This window comes from Spermophilus citellus (genome assembly GCF_964194105.1).
Source record: "Spermophilus citellus genome assembly, chromosome: 9".
In the NCBI taxonomy this organism is placed as follows: Eukaryota; Metazoa; Chordata; class Mammalia; order Rodentia; family Sciuridae; genus Spermophilus; species Spermophilus citellus.
Window position 1 is genome coordinate 13,855,847 of NC_138191.1, and position 8,599 is coordinate 13,864,445.

Here is an 8,599-nt window from a genome sequence, read left to right on the forward strand (position 1 = left end):
CATGGTGGCTGTCCTTCTCCATTCCATTCACTGACCTTGATTGCTACCTTTGAAACAAAAAGAAAAAGACAACATTTGAGTAGTACTTAATATGTTATAAGCACTAATTCAGACACTGAAAATATGATGATGAACAGATTTTTAAAAAAATCAAAACTCTCTTCATTTAAGACAGGCAGATGTTAGATAAACATGCTATGGAGATAAGCAAATGCAAAGCAATGGGTGAATGGCACAACTGGGAAAGAGGGATTGCTAATTTATACAACTGTGGTCAGGAAGAACTTCACCATTCTATGACATTTGGGTACCAACTTAAAAGAAATAAAAAGAGAGGTATGTAAATATCCAAGAAAAGATTGTTCTACACAGAGGAGACAGCGAATATCCTTCTTGGGGTAGATGCTTGATGTATTTGGGGAACAACCAAGAGGTCAGTGTGCTGGAACCAGGGCTGATAGAAGGACATGATGTTGGAGAGGTAAAGAGTTCTCATCCATGGACAGCAACATGATCCATTTTATGGGTTTTGACTTTTAACTCTGGTTCAGAGGGAAGCTTTGAACAGGGCATGACCTGGTCTGATTACTGCTCTAATTGGATCTCTCTGGCTGTAGAGTTCAGAGCAGCCTGTAGGAGAGCAAAGGTGAAAGCAAGAAGACAGTTATTTTAATCATGTAGGCAGGTGGGGGTGGAAGCTTAGAACAGGCTAGTGGCTGGGGAAATTGTTTAAAAAAAAAGTGGTTGGAATCTGAGTGTATTTAAAAATGCAGGAAAGAGGAGTCAAGGATAACTCCAGAGCTTTTGACTTGAGCATCTGGGAAGCAAATGAGGGAAGAAGATCGGGGTGTAATTTTGTATATATATTATATTCAAGATACCGATGAAATGCTGATTTGATATTTCCCAGACAAAACTCCCAGGACAAATAATTTCTTGGACCACGTGACAAGAAGAGTGCTATGAAAATATAACCTTAGCCCCCAACCTCTTCCCCAAAAGCATAATAAAGGCTTGACATTACTTATTAGCCAATCCTAAATCAAGCTTCACTACAGACATATGTGTTCAATTTACACTTTCTCTCCAGCACACTTCTCACTGAAGTGACTTTTATCATTCACCCCCACCTTTTCTCTCTTCCCTTTTCCAATGATACATGCCACCTTGATGGAGAAGTTTAAGATCATCCAGAATTTTTTAGTTCGTCAGCTCACATTCCCACATCATCCTTTTCTCACTTTCTCCAATCTCACAAGCTGAGTTTTCTCTTTTGCTCTAAGCAATGTGCTTCACCTGTTTTTTTCCCGCCTTTAATCTTGTCTTTCTCCTCTATCATACTATAAGTCTTTTTTTTGCCCTGGGAATTTTAGAGGTTCTTTAAAAATATTTATTGAGAGGGAGGAGGGGGAAGAGGACGAGGGGGAGGAGGGCGGTCGTCCAGGGTTAGGTGTTGGGGGGTGTCGGTCCGTTCAGGGCGGGGGATGACTCAAGGCCCATCTCATCTCTCACCGCCCGCCCACGCAGAGCTAGCTAGGTGGCTTAGCGGAGGAGGAGGCGGTGGCGAGGTGGGGGGACTCTTATTTTGTTAGGGGGACCGGGCCGAGGCCCGACCGGCCTGGCAGGGCTTGCCCGGGGGGCCGGGCGTCAGGTCTCAGGCTGCCGAGCCAGCTCGGGGAGGCGTAGAGGCCAACAAGGAGGGCCCTCGAGCCGTGTTCGTGCTGTTGGAGGAGCGCAGGCCGGCCGATTGGGCCCGGCTGCTCAGCCTGAACTCTTTGCTTCCGGAATCCGGGATTGTTGCTGACGTTGAATTAGAAAAGATCCTTGATCCTGACAGCTTCTACAAGCTCAAAAGCCAACCCCTACCCCTACGCTCCAGGCCACACCATCCACCCCAGCTACATTCACTACATCGTCTTCTGCAGGGGCTCCAGGACCCCTGCCATGATGTCATCTTCTTCATACAGGGCCTTGCTGCAGGAGAGGCACGAGAGCGTTGCTAACAGAGTGCAGCTGCTTCCTCCCCCAGTCCTGCACCTGCCTCTCCTGCCATCTCTGTGGTTGGTGTCTCTGCTGGGGGCCACACGTTGGGCCGTCCACTCCCTGCTCAGGTGCCCAGGGAGGTGCTCAAGGTACAGATCCCCCTGGAGAACCCAACGCGCTACCACCTGCAGCAGGCACGTCGGCAGCAGGTGAAACAGTACCTGTCCACTACACTTGGGCCCAAGCTGGCTTCCCAGGCTCTCACCCCACCACCAGGGCCCACCAGTGCCCAGCCGCTGCGTGCCCCTGAGGCTGCTCACGCCACTGGTCCCACAGGCCGCACTCCCAACAGCCCCAGGGCACTGCTCACCACCGGGTCCAGCTCAGAGCAGGAGATTGATGATGACATTGATGAGATCATCAGCCTGGAGTCCAGTTCCAGTGATGAGATGCTCAGCTACCTGCCCGGAGGCACCGCAGGGCTGCAGCTCCCCAGCTCGCTGCCTGCCTCAGGGAATCTGCTTGACTTGTACAGTCATCAGGGTGTGGCCACGCCAGCCATCACTGTCAGCAACTCCTGTCCAGCTGAGCTGCCTAACATCAAACGGGAGATCTCTGGAACCAAGGCAAAGGCCCTGTTGAAGGAACGCCAGAAGAAAGACAATCACAACCTGATTGAACGACACAGGCGATTCAACATTGACTATAGGATCAAGGAGTTGGGCACCCTCATTCCCAAGTCCAATGACCCAGAGATGTGCTGGAACAAGGGCACCATCCTGGAGGCCTCTGTGGATTATATCCGCAAGTTGCAGAAGGAGCAACAGCGCTCCAAAGATCTGGAAAGTCAACATCGGTCCCTGGAGCAAGCCAATGGCATCCTGCAGCTTCGAATTCAGGAGCTAGAACTGCAGGCCCAGATCCATGGTTTGCCAGTGCCCCCCACCCCAGGGCTGCTCTCCCTAACCACGACTTCAGCCTCTGACAGCCTCAAGCCAGAGCAGCTGGACATTGAGGAGGAGGGCAGGTCAGGCACAGCAGCATTTAATGTAGCAGGGGGACCTGCCCAGAATGCTCCCCATCAGCAGCCCCCAGAACCACCTTCAGATGCTCTTCTGGACCTGCATTTTCCCAGTGACCACCTGGGGGACCTGGGAGACCCCTTCCACCTGGAGCTGGAGGACATTCTGATGGAGGAGGATGAGGAGGAGGTGGTGGGAGGACTGTGTTGGGGGGTGCCCTGTCCCCACTGCGGGCTGCCTCTGACCCCCTGCTTTCTTCAGTATCCCCGGCTGTCTCAAAGGCCAGCAGCCAGGGCAGCAGCTTCAGCATGGAGGAAGAGTCCTGATCGGCCTCACCCCTCCCCTGGGAACTTCCCCACCCAGGAAAGGAGGAGGAGTCAGGATGAGGCCCTGCCTTTCCCCACCCTCCCATGAGACTGCCCTGCCCAGGAATTTGGGGGGAAGTAGAGATGTGATCAGGCTCCACCCCTGTAATAGTCAAGGAGGAGGAGTATGGTGAGGGTCTGCCCCCTCCCCCAAAGGCATAGCCCAGTGCAGGTATTTCAGGGGGAGAAGGCTGTGAGATCAGGGTCTGTCTTCCGGGGATCACAGCCTTGTTGCTGCTCTATGGGCCCTACCCTTGACCAGGAGACCAAAGGAGACAGGATGAGGTCCCACCTCTGCTCCCTAAAGACTGTCCTAACCAGGTCTCCTGGGAATAGGGGATGTCAGGATGCTGCTCCATCCCTTCCCTGGGATCTGCCAGTCTAGCCCATCTTGGCACTGAAAGAGGAGGTCCCACCCCTGGGGGGATTAAGTCCATCTCCTTCCCCATGAACCCTGCCCTGTCCAAATAAGGAATAAAAGTGAGGACATGACCCAGCCCCTTCCCATGGGAACGTGAGTCCTGACCTTCTGGGAATGGAGGCCAGGCCCCATTCTATCCCTTCCTTATAGGAAGAGTCCAGCACAGGTGTTTCAGGTGTGAAGGAGTCAGTAGGAGCAGGCCATCCCAACTGAAGACCACAGCCCTACCCTAACCCTTAGCAACATCTCCTGCAAGCATTCCACTCAGCAGGGAGGAGCAGTACTTAAGCTTCCCACCTTAACCTGGGACCAACCTGACCTGACCTAGGAGGGCTCTGAGCTAACTCTGCTCTTGGGGAAGAGGACCGATCTTGAAATTCTACAGTTTTATTCTTCCAACCTGGATCTGGAGTGAGAGTTAAGCCTCTACCCTTGGGTAGAGTCCTGTCTTCTTCTTTTAGGGAAAGTATGGGGAGATGATGGGGTTAGTGGGGATCCAGACCAGGTGTCCAGTACCCCAGTACTGTTGTTCAAAATGTAGAACAGGGTAAAGGAAGGGGCCCCTCCAGGGAGATCCCTGCCCAGGAAAAAGACAAAGTCTCCCTTACAAGGCAGAGGCTTGGAGGAAGGGTTGCAAAAGTGTATTGTACCCTCTCTCATTTGTTTAACTGATTTTGTTATTGTCCCCCCTACTCATAAGCTAGGTTATCCCCAACCTCTGGTCCCCACTCAGTTCTTCATTTGGAGGATTCCCCCCATTTCAGAGTTATCAAGAGATACTCCTTACCCATCCCCACCTCTCCTGCTGACTATACCCAAGGTCATCAGCTTTGGATTGCTGGGGCCAGGCCCCAAGGAGGGTGTACTGAGGGGTCTGTAGGTTTGTGATTAAAATAATAAATGCTAGGCGTGTTTGATGCACTTTTAACTTTGAAATAATGAGCTAATAAATTAACAAATAAATGAATGATTTTAAATTACTGATCTTTTTCACCTTTTTGGATTTGGGGCCAAGCAAAACCCTCCCTAGAATCATCTGTCTCTGGTCTAAGGAAAAGAGGACCAGACTGGTTGTTATTAGTAGTTTGTACAATTAGTATTTTGACTATATTATTAGGCACCTACTTTTCAGACAAAAGCTAATTGGAGACAAATAAGATCGTCTCTTTGTGACTTCTCCACTTCTACTTCAATTGTCTTTATAGCAAAATAAAAACAGTAATACCATGTTTTATAGCTTTCAAATTCTTTTCACATCTATTAGCTTGTTTCATCCTTACAGAGATAAGAATTACAAAAGATAAATTAACCACAGGCTTATTTGGGTTGTTTCAAATACAATGCCTTATACTGGCATGCACAAGGTAAGTCATGTACTTGTCAAGTACTTTTTGCTGATTACTGCATAAATGTATATAACTGGTCAGCAAAGTTTTTTGTGGTAATGTTAAATTTTGCTTATATTCATCAAATATTTCTTTCTTTCTAGTGTGTAGTTATTTATTCTATTACAGATTACTCCCAAATTTAGCAACTTAAAACAACAGTAGACATTTATTATTACCCATACTTTCTATAGGACAGGATTCAAAAGTGGTTTAGCTGAATGTTTCTAGCTTAGGGGTCTCTCGTGAATTTGCTATCAATACTTCAGCCAGAATTACTTGACTGGGACAAGAAGATCCATTTCCAAGGAGGCTCACTAATATGCTGTTGTCAGAACGCCACAGTTCCTCACTATGTAGTCTTCTCCAATTCAAGGGTCTTCAAGACAAAAGAACTAGCTTCTCCCAAGGTAAGTGATCAAAGAGATGACAAGGTAGAAAAACTGCAATATGACATAGGAAGTCATATCATTATTTCTACAATGTCCACTTGGTTACACAGGTAATCTCTATTCATTGTGAGAAGGGACCATAGGAAGGTGTAAATACTAGGAGAAAGAACCATTAGTGGCCATTTTGAATATTGGCTACTAGAGAGGATAATTACTTTCATGCTTGAAGGATTTTGGTCTTCAAGAGCTCAAAAATTAAAACACAGGCCCACCTTTCTGTTAAGGGTATTCTAATGAATATCTGATTTGGATTATTCTTGGTATCATATTTGCTTACAGTTCAATTCCATCATTTAGTTTCCTTACCTTGTTTGTTAACAAGTAGAGCAATGAGAAGACATCATAGTGTAAAAGAGGCTTGAAAAACAGAAAGAAATAAGGCTTTACTAGGGAATATTTTCAGACTGATAGCTTTTATTTCTAGTGTTCAAGAAAAGAATTTATTATTCGTTTTTTCTTTTTTTTTTTTTTGGTACTGGGGATTGAATACAGGGAAAATTTACTAGTGCTCTACATCCCCAGTTCTCTTTAGCTTGTTTTTGTTTTGTTTTGTTTTTAATTTTGAGACAGGGTCTGCCCAATCTTCCAAGTTACTGGTGTTACAGGTGAACATCACTACACCCACCAAAAATATGGATTGTAAAAATGAATATTTTTCACAAGGAGGACCTAGTCAACTTCTAAAATACCAGCATTTACTCTGATTTACAATATAGTCTATTTCAACAAGATGGGCAGGCATTAGATGCTTCTCTTTTTTTTTTTTTTAAAGAGAGAGTGAGAGAGGAGAGAGAGAGAGAATTTTTTTAATATTTATTTTTTAGTTTTCGGGGGACACAACATCTTTGTTGGTATGTGGTGCTGAGGATCGAACCTGGGCCGCACGCATGCCAGGTGAGCGCGCCACCGCTTGAGCCACATCCCCAGCCCTAGATGCTTCTCTTTACTCAATATCTCTCTAATGTATGAATTCCTCGGAACTCTTCTTTTATGTGCACTTCTTTTAGAGTATTTAAACCTTTAAACCTTGGATCATAATATTATACATGTCTAATTAATTCTAACAACTCCAAGTTCCTTGAAATCAGAGTCTATTTCTATTTCCTCTCTTCCTTGTATTCAAGACTTAATGCAGCTATATTCTCCACTTTCTTACCCATTCCTTGTTTCTCCATTTTGCCCTTCCTTCATATAAGCAGATTAATTATGTACTTCGAGGAGCCATGTGGTTGCAAAATCACAAAGTCCTATGGGTCTTTACTTGATTTTTATATTCCCAAAGCTGAAGCCCTCAATAGTTTTGTGTGGACTTCAGACTTACAGAAAATTCTTCTTAGAAACAGTAAGAAAGTGCACACAGCTCTCGCTGTTCCAGAGTCTGAAGGGTCCATACAGACAGAAATCGGGCATATCTCATTGGCAACCAAAAATGATGACTGATTATATTGAAAAGCAGATGGCTCCTTAACCTCTCCACTTGGCAAGCCATCTCATCTAGTTAGGAACTTAGATAAAATCTGAGAAACTGAGATGGAGGCGGATTGTCTGAAACTGTTTCTGCCACCAGATCAGAAAGGGACTTAAAAAGGTGTGAGGATGGCCTTAGGCCTGAGCCTAAGCAACTCCATTGTAAAAACTCCAGTTTGAAACCTGTGTCTCACCAGGCATACCCACAGAGCCCTCCAGTGTGGCCTCAGACAAGTTACTTCCCCTCACCCTGATAAACAGAGAGAAGCCCCCTGGCAGTCTGTCCTCACATGATAAGAGGGAAAGGCAAGAAGATCAGGGTGGAGATCACCACACCAGAGGTTTCTGACTCCAGGGTAAATGATGTCACTGAGAAGTCCTGTGATAGCTGATAAAGATTGAAAGGGGGGTCAAAAGTCCCCAAATTTAGTATATATAATAGAGCTGATGAACAGGGATTCAGCCAGCGGAAACAGGATGCACTCAAGCTGGAGAGCCTGATGAGGACCTGACATTCCATCACTTGTCATCGTTTCCTGATCCTCTGCGTGATCCTCACCACTCTTCAAACCCTACGGCCTCCTCTGGACCCTGGTGAGAGCCACAACTTCTCCTTAGGACCCTCTCCTCAACCCCTTGTCCACTGCACACCAGGAAAAGCCTGCCTTGGTTTCGGACCTGGTCATCACGATCTAAGTGAGTGTACATCTGCTGGACATAAAGCCTAAGGTTTAAGACTCTTAAACTTAGCATACAAAAGAAATATCTGTCATTAGCCTGTCATGATTAAGTGTGTTTATAGTACTTACAATTAATCTAGAATTGTTTGCAGTGAATTGATTATGTCTATTGCAGTGCCTAACATTAAGGATTGTTGTTTTCTGGATTAAGAACCTATAGAGTGGAATTATATTGAGTAAATTGAGTGAAAAAAGCATTGAAAGGGGCAAAAGTGCATGGACATTCCTTATTTCTCCCCTCAACTGCATATGTTGCAATTTTGCCCCCTGACAACCAAAGGAAAAGAAGATTATATTTTAAACAAACTCTAGTTTGTGAAATGATTCATATTTGCCACATTCGTTAATTAATAAATTTTTGTTAAATATGTAAAACAGTAGAATAAAAAAAGATGGTTAAAGATCCACTTTTGCTCAGGTGGATGCTGTTTGAGGAAGCAGGTACAGGCAAGGTGAACAGAGAAGGACAAGCACCTGGTACCTAATTAGTGCTAGAGATCATGGGGCCTGGAGATGACAGTAAGCCCTCTCCTTTGGTAAATTGGGATATTTCTCTTGGGATTCCTTCTGTGAGAAATTAGGAAGAGTTTTATTTTCCTGGGTTCCTGTTAGTGAGACAGAATGCCTCAATAAGAAAACTGACCAGATGTAGTTTCAGGTAACGCGTGCGGCAGTGGTTAGCACTGGACCTGGAATAGCAGGTACCCGGTAATTAGGTTTTACCTCTTTACGGTCCTTCTCTCTGGCCCCGCCCCTCCTGGGCC

At 45.9% G+C, this 8,599-nt stretch overlaps 1 pseudogene across 1 annotated transcript; it reads left to right on the forward strand.

The window, feature by feature from the left end:
* The first annotated feature begins 409 nt into the window (after nt 1–409).
* LOC308655438 (transcription factor E3-like) lies at nt 410–3,865 on the forward strand (annotated as a pseudogene). The gene is made up of 2 exons: nt 410–481; nt 1,593–3,865. The product of its transcript is annotated as a transcription factor E3-like (transcript).
* Nucleotides 3,866–8,599: the final 4,734 nt, after the last annotated feature.